General features: G+C 40.3%; 1 long non-coding RNA gene across 1 annotated transcript in view; it reads left to right on the top strand.

The window, feature by feature from the left end:
- Positions 1-22237, top strand: part of LOC147917093 (uncharacterized) — a 91892-nt gene extending 69655 nt beyond the window's left edge. Inside the window, exon 3 of the long non-coding RNA XR_015552260.1 lies at positions 22131-22237. This is a non-coding gene — a long non-coding RNA (uncharacterized LOC147917093). The remainder of the gene's footprint in view (positions 1-22130) is intronic.
- Positions 22238-24633: the final 2396 nt, after the last annotated feature.

The following is a 24633-nucleotide window of genomic DNA, read 5'->3' as shown; positions in this document are numbered from 1 at the left end:
CAAAAATGAATTTTGTAAGAAAATATGTAATTAAAAAAACAGTGGATGCATGACCTACAGAATTAGTGCTGTATTTCCTCAGGTTGCTGTTGTATTTGCCCTTATTCTTGTGTCATAGGGAAACATGGAAATATCAAGATTTGGGAGACACTTGTTTATTTTATTTTATTTTATTTTATTTATTTTTTTTTTTAAAGATTTTATTTATTCATTTTTTTCCCCCCAAAGCCCCAGTAGATAGTTGTATGTCATAGGTTCACATCCTTCTAGTTGCTGTACGTGGGACTCGGCCTCGCGTTGGACGGAGAAGTGGTGCCTCGGTGCGCGCCCGGGATCCGAACCCGGGCCGCCAGCATCAGAGCGCGCGCACTCAACCGCTAAGCCACGGAGCCGGCCCTGGAGACACTTGTTTAAAGTTGGCAACTTAACCACTTATCTTGGTGGCTTGTGAAGTATCTTCAATTAAAAGACATCAGGAAGCAGAGAGAAAAACAAAAAGTTCAGATGACAATGGCAACTAAAAAGGAGTGATTGGGAGTTTCTAATGAATCTCCATATCATAAGGTCATTTACCAAGGCCAGCTTTTATACAAATTGTGGCCAAAGATATGAAAATGTAATTACATCAGTGGACAAAGTAACAAAAGGTTGTGGAGTCTGGAGGAAGTATTTTAACAGGATTCTCTATCACAGAAACAAAGGCAGATGTATTCAGCAGAAGTAATACAAGTCAGCAACTGGTTCCCACTATGTGCCAGAATAGATCCTGATAATTACCAAAAATTTGAGTAGACCTCAGAAAGATAGATACAACTCTGCTAAGAGAATCGGATCACAATTTTAGTGAATTAGTTATCAGAATTTTAAGACTCTTATAGGGTTACAGATTTGAAATAGACTGTGAATGAGAGAGATACACTGTCACTTGGGGTAGTTAAAATAAACTATTTTGATTCTTTAGAATGCCATGTTTTCCATTTTTCCTCCTTAGACTCTCAATACCTTTTTTGCTTTTATGTTTGCTTTTAATTTGAGGGACAAAATTGTAATTTGTTACATATCACGATACTGTGTATGCGGTAGGCATTCAATAACTATTTGTTAAATTGAATGAATGACTGAATCAATCAGTAATTACAGTGAAAATACAGGGATTATGTTATTGTAATGCCCTGTAGTTTTGTATTTGCTATGATTGCTGTTGACTGTCCAGGATTATAGCAAAAATTGATTGAGGTCCTGGAGCATTTAGAGCTGACTTTAGGGTTTGATATTTCAGAATGACAGTTTGTGGAGAAAGGGATGTATTTACTATTAAAAATATAGATGGGTAGCCACCTAAATACCTTTACAATTAACCTTTAAAAAAAATACTTCGTCTTCTGTGTGTCTCTCTGAAACTTTCTGCTCCCAACAGGGCCGCTTTAGACAATGCCATCACTCATCTGATGTTTTCTGTGAGTTATGCTTATCTGCATTTGAAGCCATTTGTACAAAAGTGGGAGCAGTTTAATTAGATTTTTAAAAAGCAGCAGAGATTTTGGGTTGGTATAATCCAGGTGCTTCTTTTCCCTGTCATTCAAGTGTGATTTTGGTAGAAAAGACTCCTAGAGCCAATTAGCTGCTTTGAGCATTGAAGCCACCTTAACCAAAAGGAGAGTTGCAGACCAATGAATCTTTTCAGTTATTCCCCAGATGACACACTGTTCAGCTAGTGACCAGATTATTTCAAGAAAAAGGTATTCATTTCTAAGATTCAGAATATTGCTCAATCATGACAACATGTGTAGAAAGGAAAGAAGCATCATGTAAAATCCAGGAAGGGAATAACAGAAACATATAGAAAAGGCCACTGTGGCTGTGTAATGTGCATGTGGAACAGAAATCAGAAGTATTACCCTGTTAGTAAAAGATATTAGGTGTTGGTAGATATAAGGGAGAAGGTACAGAAATGAATATTTATTTTGCCAGGATCCATGTTCTTTCACACATGTCTTCTCATTTAATCTCCTTAACAACTTTGAGAAGTGGGCAATATTAGCCCTATTTATCTTGTATACAGAAGGAAATAGCAGTGCACAGAGATTGAATAATTGACCTAATTCAAGCTGTTGGTAATACAGCCAGGATTTGAACCTGAGGTGATTCCTTATCCCTCCCACCTGAAGCATCTCACGCAATGAGTGTTTCCCAGTTGACACTCTGCTCTTTGCAGGTTTCTCCTGACGTTTCTTGAGTCTCTAGGTCAGATTTCCTTAGAATGTTGAACTTTCTAGTCACAAGAGGTGTAAGCCCCTCTGTGGCTACCAGTGTACAGTTTTGTCCTCCTGCCCTGAGCCAGGGGGGCACAATCAAGGTTGAAGTCAGGTTCATCACCACTCTGTTCCTCCTGTCAGTTTATTCAGTCCCTGCCTTCTCTTCCAGCTCCTGCTGAAGTTCTGTCCTCTGCACTCTCAAGATTTGATCTCTGGCTCCTATTACTAGCTTCTTTGAGCCTGGATTCTGGTTCTTGTTACTCGCAGTGTCTGGGTCACTGCTTCTGTGTTCTCTGTGTTCTAACTGAAGTTCTTGCTCCTCGTTCCCTGCACCCTCACTGTGTGTTTATACTACCTATGCTGTGCTAAGAGCTAGAACCCTGTGAGACGCTTTGATGCCTGCCTGTTCCTTCTCACCTGTGCTGATCTTCTGCCTCTAATCTGTGCTCAACACTTCATTTTCCTTTGCTGAGGCCCCTGGAGATCAGACTTTTCCTGATATGATGCATAGGACAGATATAAGTCCTCCGCACATTACCCTTCTACAAGTTCACCGAGATTTGGATAAAATCCAAAGTAAATAAGCAAATAGTACCACCAACTTGTATTAACTTGGCATGGCATTCATTAAGATATTTTGCTGGCATGTCAGTAATACAATTTACCAATTTTATAATCTCAAAATTACAATTTATACAGGAAAATCAGTTAACATGACTAATCTGATTTTTATCTTCACTTTAGAAGAGGAGTTTACTAGGTAATGAAGCAAGAAAGTACATATCATCAAAGAATAAATATAAAATGCTTTATTTTATTGCAGTAATTTTAAGACTTCTAATTTCAAGATTTTAAATGTTATTTGTGTGACTAGCATTACTACGAAGTTCACTTGTACTATCACTTGTGTGAGTTTTGACCTAGAAATTGTAATTGTGTCATTAGCAGAAATGTTCTTGTCATCGTTTTCACTCATGCAGTAGGTAAACGTGCATGTACCATTCACACTTTCTTAATCTGTGCTTGCTTTATTATTAAATATTTATGCCTGTGTGAGAAAAGAGAAAAGAAGAAAAATAAAACTTAGATAGTATGTGGTACACTAGTTTTTTAAATGGTTTCAACTATTAGTGATGAGAGAACAGTGAAGTTTTTTAGCATAAATGAGATAGTCTGTGGGTTGTGTGCACTTAATGTCCCAGTGCTATAACAGCTCCTTTCTCTTTCATTCAAGAAAACATTTCAGAATGGACATGAGTGAGAGTGAAGTTATTACAGGAGTATCCACAAAGAGAGTGATCATCCACTAATTTCAGCACTTTGTACTTGTGCCATTATTAGAATCCAGTTACTTTTGACATCTCACTGTTGATCGACACATTAGTATATTTTAATATTGTGGGTAAGAATTCCATTCTAGACATTGATGCTTAAACTCACAGTGCTTGCTAGAATTTTCCAGTTTTTTCAGACTTTGACCCTTTCCTCTTTAATCTGTCTCTTCCTTTTCATTAACCAAAACCTGTTGGTATACCATGTTGGAAAATTATGAGAAAAATGAGGCTCAAACTCATTATATTTTAATGAGTCATTACAAAACTTATTACATTTTATTAATTCCTCCCAGGCAGTATTGATTAGGTTAGGATTTGTCAAGAGTCTCTTGGTTTTGGTCATCAATATTGTCTTGTAGAAATAAAATCAAGGAAATATAGTGGTCTTTTGAAGTTAGAACTTTAATAGAAAGTTTTCAACTGTAGGATCCTGTATGTAACTCTGTGTGTAAAAAAACTGTATGTAAATCTCATATATGAGATGCTGGTGACCTAGTATCCTGATACATTATGGTCAGAGCAATCTTTCAAGATACAAAATGGATCGTGCCACTTCTCTGCTCATTAGCTTTCAATGGCTCTCAAAAATTGCTCTCAGAATAGAACAGAAACCCTTCACCGAGTTGATATTTTTCCTCTCGTCTTATACGTCATTCATTTTCACTCTCTGTGCTCCACACGTGTATCCTCTTTTCAGTTTCCCGAATGTCACTGTCTTGTGCCACAGGACCTGTACTCATGTTGACCGCTCTACTTGTTCCTTTTACTTTTCTCTTCCCACCTATTCATCTCTCAAATCTCAGCTCAGGAAAAACTTTCCTGAGCTCCTGGATCCATATCAGCCCCTCCCACTAAATATTCTTCCTTTTTATTGTCATCACAATTTTCATTTTACATTTGTGTATGATTCTGTGATTAATATTTGTTTCCCCTCTTTTTATGAGCTCCAAGTGGGCAGGGCTTTGTCTGGTTTCTGTTCCTTCTTGTTTGTTTCTAGTACCTGGCACTTAATCTGCTCTCAATGAATAAATGAAGGAACAGATAAAGCAATACAACATAAAAGTGGCTGGTGGTACATTTGAGAGCATGTTTGGTAGTTCTAGCTTGGAAGCACAGCTCCATGTAAACTTCAGCCAAAGAATGGCCTTTGTCTACCTGAGCAGGTCATCTGCCTTTTGCATCCAGATTTGGTTGTGTTACACATGGAGTATTAGGGAGGAAGAGGTTGCTTGCTGAGGCAACCTCTTATTTATCCTTCTTAACCCCAAATATCCCTTCTAATTATCTAAACTCTCTCCCTAATAAACCAAACTCTACTAATTACTTTCCAGTGATTTCTGCATTGGAGTTTTGTGTGTGTTTTGGATGCTTAAATCTACTTCATGATGACAATGGGAAAGGGCATCATATCTTTATTTTGGTCCAGTGTCCTGAAAAATATGTCATTTGTTACTTTAAATCATTTTGAGGGCTTTTATGAAAATCCTAATTCTTTTCTGATTATAAAACTAATATAAATCATATAAAAAAGTATAAAGAATGAAATATAAATAATCCATGTTCTAGTGATAACATTTGGTGTAATTTCTTCCAGGAAAGTAAAAATTACTTTAAAATATTATTTTAAATAGCTTTATAACATTCCATCATCTGAGTATACTATACTTTATCTAACCATCCTTGTAATCTTTTGATACTTAAGTTGTTTCCAATATCTCACTATCATAAATAGTGTTGGATTAACATCTTTGTCCAAACCTCTGGTTATTTTCGTAGGATAATTGCTTAGAAGTGGAACCATCAGGTTCATGGGTAATAATGAAAAAAATATCATCCTTCTAAAAGTAAAACATACAATTGGAAACAAACATAAAATAGTACCAAAGTGTTCAAAATAAAAATTAAAAGCATTTCATTTTTACCTTCATAAAAATTAACTCAAAATTGGTCATAGACCTACATGTAAAATATAAAACTCTAAAACTTCTGGAAGATAACATAAGAGGAAATCTAGATGAACTTGGGTTTGGTGATGACTTTTTAAATACAACACCAAAGGTACAATCCATTAAAAAAAATAAGTTGGACTGCATTAAAATTAAAAACTTTTGCTTTACAAAAGTCACTGTCCAGAGACAGAAGACAAGCCACAGACTTGGAGAAAATGTTTGTAAAGGACATATCTAATAAAGGGTTGTTATTCAAAATATTTAAAGAACTCTTAAAACTCAACAATAAAAAATGAACAATCTCATTGGAAAGTGAGCAAAAGATCTGAACAGACACCTTACCAAAGAAGATATATATCTAGTTGGCAAGTAAGTATATGAAAAGATGCTCAATATATGTCATTAGGAAATTGTAAGTTAAAACAATGAGATACCACTACACTCCTATTAGGATGGCAAGAATCCAAAACACTGACAACAGCAAATGCTGGTGAGGATGGGGAGCAACAGGGCCTTTCATTCCTTGCTGGTGGGAATACAAAATGGTACAGCCACTTTGGATGACAATTTGGCATATTTTTACAAAACTAGACATACTCTTACTGTATGATCCAGCAATCATGCTCCTTAGTATTTACCCAAAGGAGTTGAAAACTTATGTCCACACAAAAATCCGCACATGGATGTTTCTGGTAGCTTTATTCATAATTGCCCAAACTTGGAAACAAACAAGACATCCTTCAGTAGGTGAATGGGTAAACAAATTGTGGTTCATCCAGACAAAGGAATGTTGTTCAGCACTAAAAATAAATGAACTATCAAGCCGTGAAAAGACACGGAGAAACTTTAAATGCTTAACTGAATGAAAGAAGCCAATCTGAAAAGGCTACATACTGTATGATTCCAACCATATGATATTCTGGAAAAGATAGAACTATGGAGACAGTGAAAAGTTCAGTGGTTGCCAGGGGATGGAGTTGGGGGAGGGATGAATAAGCAGAGCACAGAGGATTTTTAGGGCAGTGAAACTATTCTATGTGTATTATAATGGTGGATACATGTTATTATACATTTGTCCAAACCCATAGAATGTAGAACACGCGAGTGAACCCTAATGTAAACTATGGACTTTGAGTGATAATGATGTATCAGTGTTGGTTCATGGATTGTTACAAATGTACCACTCTGGTGCAGGGATGCTGTGTGTGCATGGGGTGAGGGTAGGGGATATATGGAACTCTTTGTACTTTCCACTCAATTTTGCTGTGAATCTAAAACTGCTCTAGAGAATAGAGTCTATTTAAAAAAAAATGCTCCCCCCGCATCTTTTTCTCCAGGCCTACTCATTAGAAAAAATCCATCTTTGGCCATTTCTCATTTCTCTTTTTAGTTTTTCTGGTAGTCGTAAGATGCTTATATCTTTAGTTCTTGATTTCTTAGCTGTGGGAATTTTCTACTGATGCTATGCTAAGAAAGATGAGGAATTCAGTTCAAGTTTATCATCCTCTGCCAATTTTGTTGGCTATATGGTTTTCCTATTAGTTTTCTTTGTAGTTTTTAGACTAAATTTTGGTATCTTAATTTTAATGTATTGTACACCTTGTGACAGTGATGTGTTGCCTTTCCTCTTCAATACTTCACCATTGTAATGGAAGCCACCTCAGAGATGAATAGGCATGGTGGTTGTGGGAGAAGGATGCAGTAATTCAGGGCAGCATTGAGTGAAAAGAAGGGAGCGAGATGGCACTCATTATCTAGCAATGCCAATTCAAAAAGATCTGAGATGCTTACACATTAAAAAAATAGCAGATAACGTCCCTTGCTTCTTGTCCCAACCTTCCAATGTGAGGGCAGAGAGTTGGTGTCACGATGGCGGTGTAGGCAGACTCTGAACTCACCTCCTCCCATAAACACAACAAATTCACAGCTACTCTTGGAACAATTACCCCTGAGAGAGAACTGAAAACTGGGTAAAAAGAACCCCTGCAACAAGGGACAGTCCTGGCTGAGGTGGAAGAGGCAGAAATTCCTTTCTGGAGAGAAAAAAAAGCCACCTTCGCAAGCCACAGCACTTCACGGCCACACAAGAGCAATCCAAAGGTACACAGCCTTCCCTGGAGGAGTGGGGGACCTGAGCGGGGGAATGTGACCTCTATAAGCATCTTTTGGTCCCAGCACAACTGAGACAGGTGTCATAATATCTGGCTTTGCTGGCTACTAACAATAATGGGGAATACCCCCAGAAAAGCTATGAGACATAAGGAAAAAAAGCTGGCTCATAAAGGGCCCAAACACAAATTTACCCATTTCAGAAAGCAACCTAAAATCACCAGAAAGAAAGGTGCGCAGTCCTTTGGTGAAAAGAGACTCACCTGATAGGCTCTGGGTGTATCTTGGTGAGAGGTGAGACGTCTCCAGGGACAGAGACATTGGTGGCAGCCATTATTGTGATCTAGTATGGGCGTGCTGACACAGATGCTGGCAGATGCCATTGGAATTCTTCCCCTGGGCTGTTAGCCCAGGGTCTGCCCCACCCACTAGAGCACCGATTTAATCCAGCTCAGCCAGGGCAGGCAGCCCACCCTGGGGACTGGCCCCACCCAACAGCAAGCCCTTGGGCAACTGGTGGGCCTGTGTAGGCTGGGTGCCTGGATCCCCTGTGGCCAGGAAAGTGGCCCGGCAGGGTAGGGCATGTGTGAGGAGTGGGTGAGTGCGTGGGGGCTCTACAGTGGGACAACTAGGTCCACTTCAAGGGGTTGGGGTGCACACATGGGGCAGGACTGTGTTGACGGGGTGTGTGGCCCTGTGGTGGTGGGGCTTGTCAGCTGCAGAAGACTTGTGCTTCTCAAACAGCCATGTAGGGGATTGGCCTCACCTTCCAAAGCCTGAAGCAATTGGGTGCTCTCGTGCCTGGGGCCATCCCCACTCAGCTGCAATCCTGAGAGAGCTGAGAAGAGCCTTGTAGGCCAGAGGCCTACAACAATTGTAAGCCCCTGAGCCTAACAACCAGCCATGCTGGGGGCCTACTCACTTAACAGAAAAACCGCAACAGGAATGTGCTATTAGATCTTGCAGCTGACTGTGCTGGGGCCCTCCATACCCGATAAAGTGACTGAAGGGTCCATAGGAGCCACACGCAGCTGAGCAATACAACCAGCCATCCAGGGGGACAGGCTAGCCTCCCTGGGCACCTGCAGCAAAAGCAACCCCACCACAACAGTGGGACACATGTAGCCCACACAGGGGTCACTCATGGAACATTTAGAACTGGTGACAAGTGAGAAGCACACTGCTGGGCCTCATAAGGCATCTCTTACATAAGGCCACCTCTCCAAGATCAGGAGATGTAGCTGACCTACCTAATACATAGATATAAGCACAGAGAAAGAGGCAAAATAAGGAGACAAAGGAATATGTTCCAAGTAAGGGGAGAGGATAAAACCCCAGAAAAAGAACTAAGTGAAACAGAAGTGAGCAATCTCCCTGACAAACAGTTCAAACAAAAAGTCATAAGGATGCTCACTGATCTTGGGAGAAGAATGGATGAACTCAGTGAGAACGTCCACAAAGAATTGGAAAATATAAAAAAGGAAGCAATAGAAATGAAGAATATGATGCTGGAAATGAAAGATTCACTAGAGGTACACAAAACCAGAGTAGATGATACAGAAGAACGGATCAGCAAGCTGTACGAAAGACTAGAGGAAATCACCCAAGCTGAACAGATAAAAGAAAAAAGAATGAAAAAGAACGAGGGGTTTCTAGTTTCTAGAGTTGTGTAATAGTTAATTTAGCCATTTACTGATTGATTATCCCTGAGAGCTGTCTTCTGGGCCCTGTTTTCTTCTTTCTTAGCTCATTCTCCCAAGCTGATCTTACCTTCAGTATGTTGATGACTCCCAAATCTGTATCTCTAGTGTAGTCTATTATTGCTCTCCTGAACAGGTACCTCAAACTTATCCTTTCCCTCTAGAACTTGTTAATCTTCCACCTTACAGTGAATGGCACCACCATCAAACAATTGTTCAGGCAAGAAATTTGAGTGTCAACCTTGACTCCTCCATCTCCTTTATTCTCTCACATCTAGTTGGTCATCAAGTCTTGTTGATGCTCCCTGCTACATTTTTTAATTGTTCTATTCACTTTTCTCTATCTCTACCACTGTTGTCCTTGCCCAGGCCACTATTGTTTCTCAACTGCATTACTGCAGCTGCTTTATGTCTTGTTTCTCTGCCTCCAGTGTTGCTCTCTTCAAAATTTATTCATCGTGCTGCAGCCAGAGCGATCTTTCTAAAATACAAATTTAATCAATGTTGCTCTCTTGCTTAAATCTCTAATATATAAATGCGTGTATTAGTCATGGTTCTCCAAAGAAACAGAACCAATGAGATATATTAGAGGAGATTTATTATAAGAATTGGCTCATGTGGTTTTGGAGGCTTAAATGTCCCACGATCTGCTGTCTGCAAGTTGGAGAAGCGGGAAATGGTGTAATTCAGTCTGAATGTGAAGGCATGAGAATCAGGGGACTGATGGTGTAAGCCTCGGTCTGAGTCCAAAAGCCCAAGAACCAGGAGCACCGATAAATGAGGGCAGAAGATGAATGTCAACTCAAGCAGAAAGAATGAATTTGCCCTTCTTGCGCCTTTCTGTTGTATTCAGGACCTCAACAGATCGGATGATGCCCACCTGCGCTGGTAACGGCAGTCTGCTTTACTCAGCTTCTGATTCAAATGCTAATCTCTTTCAGAGACACTCTCAGAGACACACCCAGAAATAACGTTTTGCCAGCTTTCTGAGCATCCGTTAGCTCAGTCAAGTTGACACTTAAAATTAACTATCACAATATGGAGATTATCTATATCTGTCATCTCCATATATACATGCACACACAGGCCCTTGATGACATGTGCCTACACACCTCATTAGCCTCAACTCTTGCTCAAAGAATTTCTTTTCCTTGACTATGCTATGCTCTGTTTTGCTTCTGGAATGTCAACATGTTATTTCTTTTGCCTGGACTGTTCCTCTTACCCCTTTTTAATTGGTAACTCATTCTCATCTTTTGTGTCTCAAGTTGGCTTGCATATCTCTTTCTCCCTGAATGTTTCCTTGATCACTAAAGTCTGGAATAGGTACCATTCCTAGGTGCTCCCGGGGAAATATTTTTACTTTTTCCTTCAGAGAACATATCATGCTGTATAGTAATTCTTGTTTGCATGTTTGATCCTAATAGGCTGTGAGTTCTGTACATATATGAATATACACTAGCATTCATATACATGTTTGTTGAATGAATATGGATTCATTCATTTGTGGATGAGCATGAGAAATGGAAAGATTCCATCCAGCATCTACTTAGGGCTTTGGTGTTACCGAGAAGTCTGTTGGATGAAAAAAATAAAAGCAGGAACATGAAAGAAAACATTTAATACCTGAAGGTAAAGTTTCCAATTGCTGCTTCTACTCGAAGTGAAAAGACGTGTAATAATTTGTATTCTCTCTGATCTTTGATAAATTGGTTCCTTTCCCTGAATGTTAATTCATAAAGTAGAAATATTTAATCTTAAAAATCATTCATGTAGTCCAACCCCTGATTTAAAAAATTAGAATACAGAAGGTCAGAGAGGTTAAGTAACTTGTTCTAGAAACAGATTCAGGACCAGATCCCAGCTCTCTTGACTCTCAGGTACTATGTATGAATTAAACATGTATAAAATGGCTAGCATTGTGCTTGTACAAAATTATCCAAGTTCTCAATTTAGGCACTATAGAAAAATGGCCATAATTCGTTCAGGCTAGGAGATAATCACTTCAGTACATGGGACACTGATGAACAACAAAGCGTTAATAACTAATGAGGCAGAAGTGATCTAGTTAGTCTCTGGGAGAATCTAGTAAATGTTTGGACACCTCTGGGTACAATGAAATATTTATTGATCCATTAGTGGAAACACTGGTGCTTTTACTTTGGGGAAGAGAACAGCAGTACTCTGCTTTTCCCCTATACCCTTCTTTCTGGGACTCATTTAATATTGACTTTAGTTTCATAACTCGTGTCCTTGTCTAACGCACACAGGTTCAGGCACTCCCTTGAGAAACTTCTGTAACAGCGTTTCATGGCTGTTCATCTGTGCCCAAATGATTTTTCATGACTTAAACATTTTGAAACTGCAGTGTGATATTTTAAGGCTTTACTGAATTACGTACTGTGTGTTAAACAATTCAGCTTGGTTGTGTGTTCTGTTGGTAGAACAGGGTAGACTTTGGTGGATGTTTAAAAAAAAAAAGACAAATTGGTACTTTTTTTACAGTTTAGTAGTTGCTGACTGAAAACATCTAGGTTGACTACTTTCTCCTGGAATAGGAAGAACAACTTGTGATCATTTTATATTAAAAAATGAAAACTGGTTATAAAAAATAAGAACATTGCCCACTGTAGGTAAAAACTCCCTACAAGGAGTTTTATTACTGTAACTTATACCTCATTGTTCAGTGAAGTAGGAAGATTTGGGATAGATGGTTTTTGAAGCACATCAACTCGCATTGACGTGATAGGCCATAATGACATCCCTCATGATGCCATCTGCAGATCTCAGAATAGTGCTGGCCAAGCTCCCACAGAAGGTGTAGCGTTTGCCCATTGATCTGCAAAGGGTATGCTGCTGCCAAACACCTCGTTTGTGCCTGGATCTGAGGATGAGTCTTCCTAAGTCCCGATTGTTTGTTTCGGATTCACTATTGAAAACCTGGCTTAGAAGAGAGTACAGATAATTTGCCTTACTTAAATCCATAGGCTTGGGCCAGCCCCCCTGGCTTAGCGGTTAAGTGCACGCGCTCTGCTACTGGCGGCCCGGGTTCGGATCCCGGGCGCGCACCGACACACCTCTTCTCCAGCCATGCTGAGGCCGCGTCCCACATACAGCAACTAGGAGGATGTACAACTATGACATACAACTATCTACTGGGGCTTTAAATCCATAGGCTTTTGTTAACTGCAGCTGCACATATGAAGTAACTAAATTTGAGAGTTATGGACTCTTGGGGAGACCTGTGGAATCTCCTGCATTTTCTACTCTTCTTTAGATGAGGGAGGAAAGGAAGGACAATAACCCACTGACGTTATGGGGAGTGGTCCAGCAACCAAGTATTTGGATATTCTTGTTTTGAGTACAAGCAGAACAACCACATTGAATCCCTTTTTTTCTTAAAGCACAACACCTTGGGATATCTATAGTAGTGAGACTATTTTAGAGATTGCACTTTTTTGCAGGTGAGAAACTGTTTGCCCTGGGATTGTCTTCTTTATAATATCATGTCACCTTGAAAGATTTATTAAATGATAAACAAACAAACAAAAATCGCATATACAAGCTATTGTTTATAGCTTTCTTTTTCCTTTTGGCTGCAAGCAAGCATAAATTCTTCCTTCTGAATAATACCCTGATTTCCGTTGGGAGAACTGGCCTCCATCATTTTGAGTAGTGTTGCTGGGACAATAAATTTCTAAGTGCCTGTCTCCCTCCATGGAATCCGAAGAAGACAGAGCCTTCTGCTCTGTGCTCTCAGGGGGCTGACATGCAACCTAGCCCTGGCAATCAGATCCTTTCTTTCTCTTGACTGACTGATTTAAGGACCCAAAGTACAGTTGAACATCATTCATCATCATGCTACAGCAGTAGCATTCTGCTCCCAACTGCAACAATGTGCTTGCTGTGTTTCCAACTTCTTGGCTTCTGGGGTTCCCTTGGTTGCTGCATGGTGCTAAACCTGCTCCTCTAGTCTCCTGTTGATTCTATGACACTCTCCACCCCCAATATGTTTGCTTTTGATTATGTTGGTCAATGTCAGTTCAGTTGCTTACAGTCAAGAACTCTGATGCGTGTGTCCAAGTGTGGTGGCCTAAAATGAGCTCCACTTACATTTATCAATGAGGTACTGGGGGGGATTTACATTGGACATTTGGTAGTTTTAGTTACTTGTTCTGATCATTCCCATTAAATTAATTTTCTCCAACAGTACCTATACTCTTTTCCACTTGACAAATTAAGAAATGCATATTTTCCTTAGGCTTCATAAAACATGGAATGAATTCCTCTATAATGAGACCACTCTGAATGTCAATATAGTCTTTATGACTGTGGCATAAAGGTAGGGTGATTTTTATATCCCGGATTCCCATGTAGTATACATATTTACCTCCCACTGCCAGGATTCTCCCTTGCCAGGAGACTAGCATCCACTATTGACCTGCTTCTCTGATAAATGAAGAGATTTTCCAATATGAAGAGCTATATGTTATCAAGGTATAGTGGTTTCTTAAAGGAAGGCTGATACACCTGCCCTGACTGCTCAAGAGGATGTCTCTTTCCCAGAACTAATTTGTCAATAAAACTAGAAATAAAGAAAGACAAAAAGATGTCTTCTTTGCACGTATAAGCAGGAAAGGGCATATCAATGGGGCAATCAGGATGGCAAACATGTCTGTGACCTGCTCCTCAAAATCATCAGTTCAAGTTTCATTTCTTGCAGATTAAGTTGTTACCTGGTTTGGATAACAACAAGGGACGGGGTGAGAGGCTGAAATAAAATAGCATGCTTTCCATTTGAAGAGTTGTTATTTGAGACAAGTTCTCTGTATTATTTTCCCTGGGCAAAGCTAGCCTGTCTAAGGTTATTGCATTTGAAAGCAAAAAGGGGCCTGAAAAATCATCTATGTACAACTATCTAATTTCATCAGTGAGGAAACTGAAGTCCATAAAGGTTATATGATCCAGCTAAGACTATATGGTTGGTTACCTCATGCTTTTCCTCCTCAATGTCTTGTAGTAAACTTATTCTCCCCTCTCAAAACTGGGTGGTGGTGCTCAGCTATTAATAGACCAGCTCTCTAGTTGCTTCCAGGGTGGAAGGTTTTGCTTTGCATCTTTCTCTTGTATGGTGAATTGTTTGGGAATGTCTGTTAGCTGGCTTGACTTCTTTAGAAATGAGCAGACCTTTTTGATAATATTCTTATCCCTTCTAGAAATCTTTTGTGGACCTACCGCTATCAAACCTTGTAATTCAAATGTACCTCCCTTTACACCACAGACTTTTTTCAAAGTCATGTTAAGTTAACTTTTGGTTACCCAAGTGTGATACAATAAGAAATATATATTTGATTTTTGTCCTGGGTTCCTGGCACATAGGTCCTAAAACCCTTGTAATCTGTGAAGTAATCAGAGTGTTGTTTGTATGCTAATGAGATGACTGGTGGCTGGGGACCCCAGATAGCTTCAGGATGAATGCTGGTCTCCAGAAAGACCAAGGCATAATTAGAGCCTTGGAACTATCAGTCCAACCCCCGACCTTCAGGGAGGGGAGAGGGGCTGGAGTTTGAGTTAATCACCAATAGCCAATGATTTAATCAATCAACCCTATGTAATGAAATTTCCATAAAAACCCCTAAACAACAGGGTTTGGAGAGCTTCACTTTGAGGTGCTGGGAGAGTGGCCTGCCTAGAAAGGGCATGGAAACTCTGCAACCTGCCCACTGCCATGCATCTCTTCCATCTAGCTGTTCCTAAGTTGTATCATTTACAATAAAGTGGAAAATATAAGTAGGATGTTTCCCTGATTTCTTTGAGCTGTTCTAGCAAACTGCTGAACCTGAAATGGGGTGTTGTGGGAACCTTCAACTTTGTAGCCAAGTCAGTCAGAAGTGTGGGTACCCTAGGCACCCAATACTTGGAACTAGCGTCTGAAGTGAGGGCAGTCTTGTGGGACTGAGCCCTTAAAGCTGTGGAGTCTGATGCTAACTCTGGATAGTTAGTGTCAAAATTGAATTGAATTGTAGGACACCCAATTGATGTCTGGAGAGTTGCAGAATTGCTTGGTGTGAGGAAAAACCCCACACATTGGATGTCAGAAGTGTTGTGAATAGAGACAGCATAGACCTAGTCCCATTTGTAATGCTCTAGGGAAGTTTTCTATCTAAAAAAAAGAAAAAATTGCTATGGGAAATCCTTGTAAAATGAAGGTTTTTAAAAAATATTGTTAATAATCTTTAATTTATCTATTTGGAAATTCTGATTTTTATACATTATATTTTCTTGGAGTAGATCATGCATCATAATATGGCCAATAATAGCTGGGATTTATTAAACATTTACTATGTGCCAGGCACGATGCCAAATGCCAATGCTGCGTATGAATTATTTCACGTAATCCTCACAGCAACTCCATAAGGAAGATAATTTCAGAGATGAAAGAACTAAGGCTCAGAGATATTACATCAATTGTTTCATTTTACTGGTTAGAAAGGAGTGGCTGAAACTCTTAGGAGAAATGACATGACTAAGATAAACTGTAGTGGTTTCTCTTCTTGGCTTTTGGGGCTGTAGACATTTAAAAGACAGGTGAATTGTCAAAGAGGATCTCACAGGAATAAAATGTATGCAGCCACATGCTAGATTATTATGGAGGATGATTGGTAGGGAGGGCAGTATTTTTGTGTGACAACTAGGGAAGAATGCAGAAAGGAATAGGGCTTCCCCTGAGCCCTAAATTTAGATCAGCCAGGGAGAAATTGGCCACGTTATTTGCCCAACATTTTACTTATCTCTTTGTATGTCCTTTACTTGTTTTATTTCATTTGGAGTTTACATTCCTAGAGGCTAGTTGTTGTCTTGATCTAAATTGCTTTGTACACCAGTCAGCACAGTTTCTTGATGATGAAGGTCACCTAACACAGTGGTTTGGGGCACACTATTTGCATCCTATTTTATTCTCATTTTCTACCTTTACCTGCTGGGCATCCTTCATCATGATCATTCACCTTTCAGAGCCTCAATTTCCTTATTTGTAATTTGGGGAAAATTGTAGCATATGCCTCATAGGCTTATGAGACAAAGGATATAGGACTCCTCTCAGTGCCTGATATCTAGTAATGGCTTTAAGAGGCATCTATTGCTGCTGCCATTGGTATTTCCATTATTAACTAAAGTGGTCCATTTAAAAGAATTTATATGTCAGGGTTCTAAGAATTCACAGTGTGGATTTTAGGATTTGGGACCTTAGAAAGCTAGAAGAAAGAATATCGAGTATTCTTTACTTAGAGGGAGCAGGTGTTTAAACTTCTAAGCAACCACATTTTCCACCATCCTTAAATTCCCCTTACATCTGATTTAGAGAAGCAGTGAAGCAGAGCTGCATAAAGGTGAGGGCAGATCAGGGAACATGGCCATTGCTATAAGAGTTGGATATTGGCTCTAATTGGCCCCAGGGGGGCCACTTTCCATAAACTTAGTTATTGGAACATCAGTGTTATCCTGAGTATTCTGTCCCCTGCCATCTGCTACCAGAGGATGTGTGCTTTGTTCTACTGTAGGATGAGGGGAATTTGGACCTAGAGTCAGCCGAATGCAGTAGGAAATGTGTATATTGAAAGAGTCAAGGAGACACAGTAGAGTGGTTTGTGGGGATAGTTGTGTTTTGAGTTAGAGCAGGTGTCTAGGAAAATTAACATTGGCTTAAGTAATTTTAGTTTAAATCATGCTATTAAATGTAGATTTATAGTGATGGGTAATATATAAAAAGTGAGTTACAAAGTCCTCCGCATAGCCTGTATGATCTGACCCCGCATACCTCTCCCACCTCCTCTTTCACCACGCTGGTCCCCCAGGAGCTGGTTCAGGTCCTTCAGAAAACTCTTTCTTACCTCAGGGCCTTTGCATATCTTGTTCTCTCTGCCTGGAACCTTAAACTCCAACTCTTCCCTTGGCTACTCCTCTTGCTCATTCTTCAGATCTCAAGTCAAATGTTACTTCTTCAAAAAAGCATTTGCTCTCGAATATAATTTAGGTTTCTATATTTGTAATGGTTATTTCTGATAAAATAATGAAAATTAGGCAGAAAAAGGAGTTCATTGGCCCCTGAACCAGGGAGCCCAGGAATGGAGTTGGCCTCAGGTATGACTGGATCCAAAGACTCAGAAACAATGCCTCCCAGGTTCTGGCTCTGCTCTGTCCCTCTGTCTGTCAGTTTGGTAATTCACTGTTGCACTCGTTCTCCCTATCTGGGACTGACTCTACCTTTTGGCAAGGGGAAAAGAAGGCATGTCTGGAGACCACTTTCTATCCCTTTCCTGGGCTTGACAAGGCCCAGGTTGGGGAGGTCGTGGAGCCCTGAGCTTGAGGCATTCTTCCAAGGTAGTGTGGAGAACGTGTGTGTTTGCATGAGGTGGGGTGAGGTGAGGAGTGTGGAAAGGAGGAACAGGGAAGAATGTATACTGGATGGACAAAAGCCAACGGATCTCCACTATCGTCTCCCTCATGTTTTTTTTTGTGTGTGTGTGTGTGTGTAGAATCCAGTTCTTTTTCTTTATAGCACTTGTGCAATTTGAAATGTAGTTTATTTTGTGTGTTCATTTGGTTACTATCTGCCACACACTCCTCCAGGTTGGCAGTCAGTTCTGCAGTGTTGATGGCTGCATTCCCAGTGCCTGTGGCTGGCACATAGTAGGAGCTCGGTAATTACATGTGGAATGAATGGATTAAATAGTCAAGGAAATCAGAGTGTATGAGAAGGAGGGAGACAGATGTATTGTAACTGTATCTTTACACCTAAAGAAGCTCTAGAGTGCTTCATGGGGAACTTGGTCATTTCAGTGATTGGTAGAGACATGAGTTGAGGGCTAGAATAGGGCAGTGGTTGCTAAACTGTGGTGCCCAAACCAGTAGCATCAATATCACCAGAGAACCTGCTAGAAATGCAAATTCTCAGGCCCCACCCCGCGCCTCCTGAATCAGAAACTCTAGGGATGGGACCCAGAAATTTGTGTTTTAACAAGCTCTCTGGGTGATTTTGATGCAGGGTAATGTTTGAGAACCACTAGCAGATAGGAAGGAGCAAGAAGGTCATGCTTACACAGTTATATCATGTAAAAATTACTGGCAGGGGCTGCTCCCTGGGTTTTTGAAATTTATTTTTGTGCTGAAGGAAAGCAGTAGAGTGTAATGGTTAAGAGCGCTCGAGCCAGGTTTTCTGGTTTAGAATCTTGGCTCCTCTGTTTATTGAGTAACTTTGTACAACTCATTCAATCTCTCTAAGTTTCCAATTCCTGATTTATAAAATAAATAGTACCTAACTCATGGAAGTACTGTGAAGATTAAAAATGAAGATAATGATGATGATGATAATAATTGACATTTCTTAAGCCTTTACTAAGTGTTTAAACACAGTGCCAAGCTTTTTGCAAGTGTTAACTTATTCAGTGCATAGAAAGTGCTTAGCACAATGCCTGGCGTATAGCTAACAATTCTTGAATGCTTACTATTATTGCTTATAAATGGAGAGTGAATGGACCCTGTCTATTTGGAGTGGGCCAAAAGCTTCCCTAGTCAAGAAGACCATGGTAAGGGCTGATGAGACATCTCTTTGACCGAGAGAGAGTGGGTGTGATGTCAGCCTCCTACTCTGTGTCTGCTCCTACCATCCTGCTTTCTGATGGGTCATCCATCCTACATGTTCCTATCTTATTGACCGTCTTATGACTGCCCTTGGTGCATAGCCTTATAATAAGCTACAAGCACTTGTAAACCTAGTGATGTCTGACTGGAGTCATCTGGCCGTTATAATGAACTCTTATACGTGGGATTAACTGAAGGTGTTCTCTGTATAGTCTTTTCCTGAGTTCTGCATTTTTGAGTATTTGCACTTCAGGGATTTTTCTTAGAACCTACTGAGACCTTTCTAACCTGAGCTGACCTTTCCCTAATCACTGGTCATTTGAGCTCTGATCACCAGGAATTTGGACTAATTAGTCAGTGCTGTGTATCTGCATGTGTATCAGCTGGACCTATACATCATAGACTGAGGCAGCTATCCTGCCTGGTCTGGTTGGAGACCTGAGGAGCTTTGCAATGTGGTACGTGGCCGCTCTTTTATGAACTAAACATTCTTTGGGTGTTTACTGTATGCAAAGCCCAGATCTTCTATTCCTGGGAAATGCTAAGAAAGTAATAGCTGGTCACAGTGGAATTTGCTTGCTTGAACAACTTGGGGTCAGTGGTATTGCAGCACAGGAGAAGGTGCATATTAACTTGAAGCAGACTGAACACCAGAGATGTGTGTGGGGAGTTAACATGGAACAGGGTTGGCGTAACACAGAGGGGCACCCTGGGGCCTCTTGGGCATAATTCTCAGCAGATACTTGTGTAAGATTGACTATCACCAGAGGCCAAATGTGCTGTGTGTGGAGATTTCCTCACCCAAGAGCTAATCCCCAGATTCAGGGCCTTTCCTTTCTTTCTCCTTCTAATGGCTCCTTGTCTTTCTGCTGTAATTAATTTTGGTACATTGTCACTTCTTGTGCACAGCTAAGGTTTGCCACAGTGAGCAGGGAAGTTTTAGTTCGGACGCTTGATTGTTATGTGACAAACCCAATTTGAATAAGCTTAAGAAAAAATAAAGAGTTGATTGGCTTAGAAAACTGGGAAGGATGATGGTGCAGATCACAGAATTAAAGAAAAAATTGCAAGACCCAAGGACTTGAGAATCAGGACACAGCTTCACCAGAGTTTTCTCTCTGCTCATCTCTCATTTCTGCCTGTCTCGGATTGTTTTCTTTCTGTTCTCTTATCTCAGGCTTCATGTCTTAGCTATCTTAATGTAAAGAGCTTTGCTTCTTTTTCCTAAGGTCTATTTATCATTCCTAGAGAAGGATTTGATTGGCCCTACTTGGTCATGAGTCCACCGCTGGCCTCATCATATGCGCAGGGGAGTGGGCAGGGCTGACATTCAGCCAGTGTGTACCAGTATGATTGTACTGGTTATTCATGGCAGGAGCCCATCCTGACATTTATTAATGTCCCTTGCTGTGCTGGTTATGAAATATTTTGAGTAGCAGCCCTAGAAATGAGGTACTCTGATTGGCCAGATGTGGGTCATCTCTCTATCTCTCTGAGCCCAGGGTGGGCATGGGGGTGCACACGGCATGGTTTGTTATAAAAATAAGGGATGGGAGAACATGTGCTAGGGAGCCAAAAACTATTGCAATCATAATATGCCTTGAACATTATGTCACTGAATTCAGTATAAAACAGTCCCGAGTTACATAGCTTGTATCTAAGCACCCCAGCTAGGTTGTCTGTTGCTACTTATAAGGCAAAATTCTTGCCTTCTCCTCCCCTTTCCTAGTCTTTTCCTAACTATGCCAAGCTCACCTGCTTTGCTTTCTGAAAGAAGCCATTACTGTCACCAATCTGGTGGCATGAGGTCCCTCTGGCTCTGCCCATGGGAATCATGACTGCTTTTTCTCCTAATGACGGATCTGTAGTCCTCCCACTGTTCCCCTCCACTGAGCTCTGCCCATCTTCATCAGCCCTCTCCCCCTCCTCCTCAGCCCTTTTGCCTACCCTTGATTCTTCCTTTTTACCTCCTATTCTTTTTCGCTTTCTCTTATCCTTAATGCTTTTCTATATTGGGCTGTTCCTGACAGAAGAAATGGCTGGAGGGATTATCATGTTTATTTAACAGATTAAAGAAATGAAGGCTCAGGCAATTTAAGGTGATTTGTTCCAGGTCACACAGCTGGTAGTTGGCAAATTAGCAATTTTTAGGCAGAGCCTTCTGACTCCAGAGCTCAGGACTTTTCCTCTGCTCCGCATTCTCTCGCCGTGTTTGCTCATTACATTTAACTATATTACCACTCTCCCAATAAATAATCACAATTTGGTTAGGGGGATTTTTTGTGACAGTAATTTAGGGATAATTTTGGAGGGGTGAATCTTGAGTCTGGAAGAAAATTCAGGCTTTTCATGGGTAAAAAGGAGAGGGGAGGCCATTCCAAGGGACGATAGCAACCTGGGTAAAGCAACTGAATGAGAAGTGGCTTCTGTCATGTGTCACAAAACCAGCCTGGGCGTAGTGATAGTAAGAACAGTAGCCTCAAGGAATGTGATGATGAAAAATGAGTCGGCAAAGTGAGCAGCTGCTCTGCTCCGGGCGCTGTTCTGAGCACTTTCATGCATTATCTTGTTTAATATGTAATGTTATCATCTCCACTTTCCTGCTGAGGAAAGAGGCACAAAAAGGTTAATTAACTTGCCCAAATCACACAGCTCGTAAGAAGCAAAGTTTATATACACATTTGAACCTGTTTGATCCTAAAGTCCATTCTCTTAACCACAGTGCTCTGCTGCTGGAGGATGCTGCATGAATTTGATAAGAAGCCGAACAAGCAGTCCCAGAATTGTGTCCAGAGAGCCTATGCTATTAGTAAAAATCGTTCTGTTTGTCAGATATTTTTATTTTAAAAGGTATATCTTTATTAGATTTGAACTTGAGTAATCAATACAGAAATATCGTGCAGTCTCCTTGTAAGAGATTTAAACAATACAGAATCAGAGGCAAATGTGACAGCTTCCCTTTACCACTATTGTCCCTTTATTCTGTGCAGATTATTTTGTATCTTAATTTCTCTCCCAGGCTGCTGCGATGGGAGAAGCAACTCTACCACCAACTTGCTGTGGGACCCGGGGCACATCACCTGTTCCCTCTGTACCCCTTTTCTTCATCAGTAAGCTTGAGCTCCTCCCTTGCTTCCCTTCCAGGCTCAAGATTCTCTGAATCTATTTCCTTGCCCAGCAGCAGTGACTCAGGAATCCTGTGAGTAATAAATTATGTTCTATAGTAATAAGCCCTTTCCTTCTGTTCTGTCTGCTGGTTCTCCTTTTCACAGTGAACCTTGATGGGTTGAGGCAGAAAAACTCACAGTTGAGAAATGAGCTCCTACCCCTTGGAGGTGCCCTCTATGTGAGAAGATGAAGATGACGGGCACTCTGGGAGAGAGCTAGGAGCAAGGTGTGGGGACTGCTGGGGCAGTGCTGCTGCCTGTATAACCCACAACCCAACCCTAAACGCTTGTGGCAATGCGTCCTGGTAGGATTTGAGAGTCGTCAGTGAAGCTCCCAGTGTTTACTGACCATGATCAAATAGTAGTGTGGGTGAAATAAAACAAGCACCGGGTACCTCCCTCACAAGAAAAATAATGATGAACAGTATCTCATGCTTGGTGTTAAAGTGGCAAAAGATTCAACAAATTTTATAGGCATTCAGCAAAAGGAGATCTTGTGGGCTGAGGGTGGTGATGTCAGAGAAGGCTTCCCAGAGGAGGTGAGATTCCAAGGATAAAATAAATAAAAAGTTAATGCATGCTCAATGTGGAAAGCTTGGGTAGTTTTTAAAAAGCATAAAACACGAAATGATCTATTATCCCACAAAAGATAATTGCTACCAGTATTTTGGTATATGTTCTTCCAGTTTCTTATTATTGCATTATATAACCAAAATGAAATCTTATTATACATGCTGTTTTGCAACTTCCATCTTTAGCAATATATGACATTTTCCTATGTCAATAAATCTTCAACAGCATGAAATTTTTACAAGGAAATGGCTTTTTTCTCATTATAAAAGTGTAATGCTTGCAAAAAAAATCAGAGGATATATACAATAGTATAAGAACGAAAAGAAAAAAAATCACATACTCCTACCCCCTAGCAATTACTACCATTAACATTTGAGTGTATATACTTCCTGACTTTTGTTTTTCCAAATATGTGTGTGTGTATGTATGTAAAATTTATACCTATAATATATATTACATTTTGTTCCTATAGATATTTGATTAATGTCTTTCACCTCACCTCTCCCCATAGATTTTAAATATCTTGAAGGCAGAGACTATGTCTGTCCCACTCACCAGAATATTCCTAGCTCATTGCTCAGTGCCTGGCACATAATAGGCAATTAGTAAATATTTATGAAATGAGTGAATGAGTGGATGGTAGGTGCATATTGTGGTGCATCTTGAATTAGGAGCTAATAGGAGTGCTGTCTAATCACTGGGAAATGGGTCAGGGCTTTCAGAACTGTGGACACCAGGTATGGCTCTTTGCTTATGTATGGTTAGTATCAGTGCATTTTTTAAAAAGCCAAAGCAAAAAACCAAAACCAAAACCAAAACTATTTGCTGCTTTTACCTTGATGAAAAGTTGCATTTTGACTATTAAGATTGTCAAATGTTAAGATTAAGATTAACAAATTAAGATTAACAAATGTCAATTGTTAAATGGCAATTTAAACCACCTGCTTCTCTCCCTGTCCCCGTCTCTCTAGCCAGCTCTAGGAGTGCAAGGAACATGTCTTGTTCATCTTAGTACTGCTAATGCAGTGCCATATGTGTCCTTGGCATCAGCACGTTTCTTGGTGAGTGTGATGGTAGGAGGAGGAATGCGATGGAAAATTATCTACAGGGAGGCCCTATGGTGAATAAAAGGCATGCAATGCTTCTCTGATGTGACCAGATGCTAAGATGACTGTTTATTTCATTAAGATTCCTTTCCCTTATCTAGTTTCGCTAGACCTGATTAAAGAAGTTGCAGTGAGAAATGTGTGTAGGCAGACAGTTAAGTAGCTAAACCAACTTTATTATAGCTCCACTGCTGTAGCATAAGACTCTAGTGTACACTCTTAGAGACATTTTAAATGCTCTGAACTCAAATGAACCAGAGTAATTTGGATCTAGAGATTTTAAACTTTCATGTTGCTGGAAGGGATCCAGAGAAGCTAACTTAGAATTGTAGAATATTTGGATTGGATGGACCTTGGATACCCGCTAGTACAGTCTTCTCATTTTACAGATGAAGAAACTGAGCACCAGAAGGGAGAGCTGAATTACTCAAGGTCCTATAGCAAGTGAATGATAAAGCTGGAAATAGAACTCAGGCATTCTGAGTTCCAGGCTGATGTGATTTCTAACTATCTGCTGTGAGAAAGATAAAAACTTAAAACATCCAAGAACAACACTTGACCATCATGTGAATGTGTTTTATAAATAGATAGAGAGAAAGGAGGCAAGAGACAGAAGAGGGTAAGCGAGGACAAAGGATAAAGGAAATAAATGAAAATGAGAGCCTTCCTAGGTAATACATTCATTCGGTGGTTTCAACTCCTAGGGAACAAAATGTGAGTCACACAGAATGATTTGGAAAGCGATGCTCCCACGAACTTCTCCAGCATACATGAAAAGCCTGGAGGGTTGTAGTTATAGAA

The sequence above is a fragment of the Ceratotherium simum genome, chromosome 5, assembly GCF_057802395.1.
Source record: "Ceratotherium simum simum isolate JZ-2026a chromosome 5, ASM5780239v1, whole genome shotgun sequence".
Lineage (NCBI taxonomy): Eukaryota > Metazoa > Chordata > Mammalia > Perissodactyla > Rhinocerotidae > Ceratotherium > Ceratotherium simum.
Note: the sequence above shows the minus strand (reverse complement) of the source record. Positions and strands in the feature narration are given on the sequence as shown.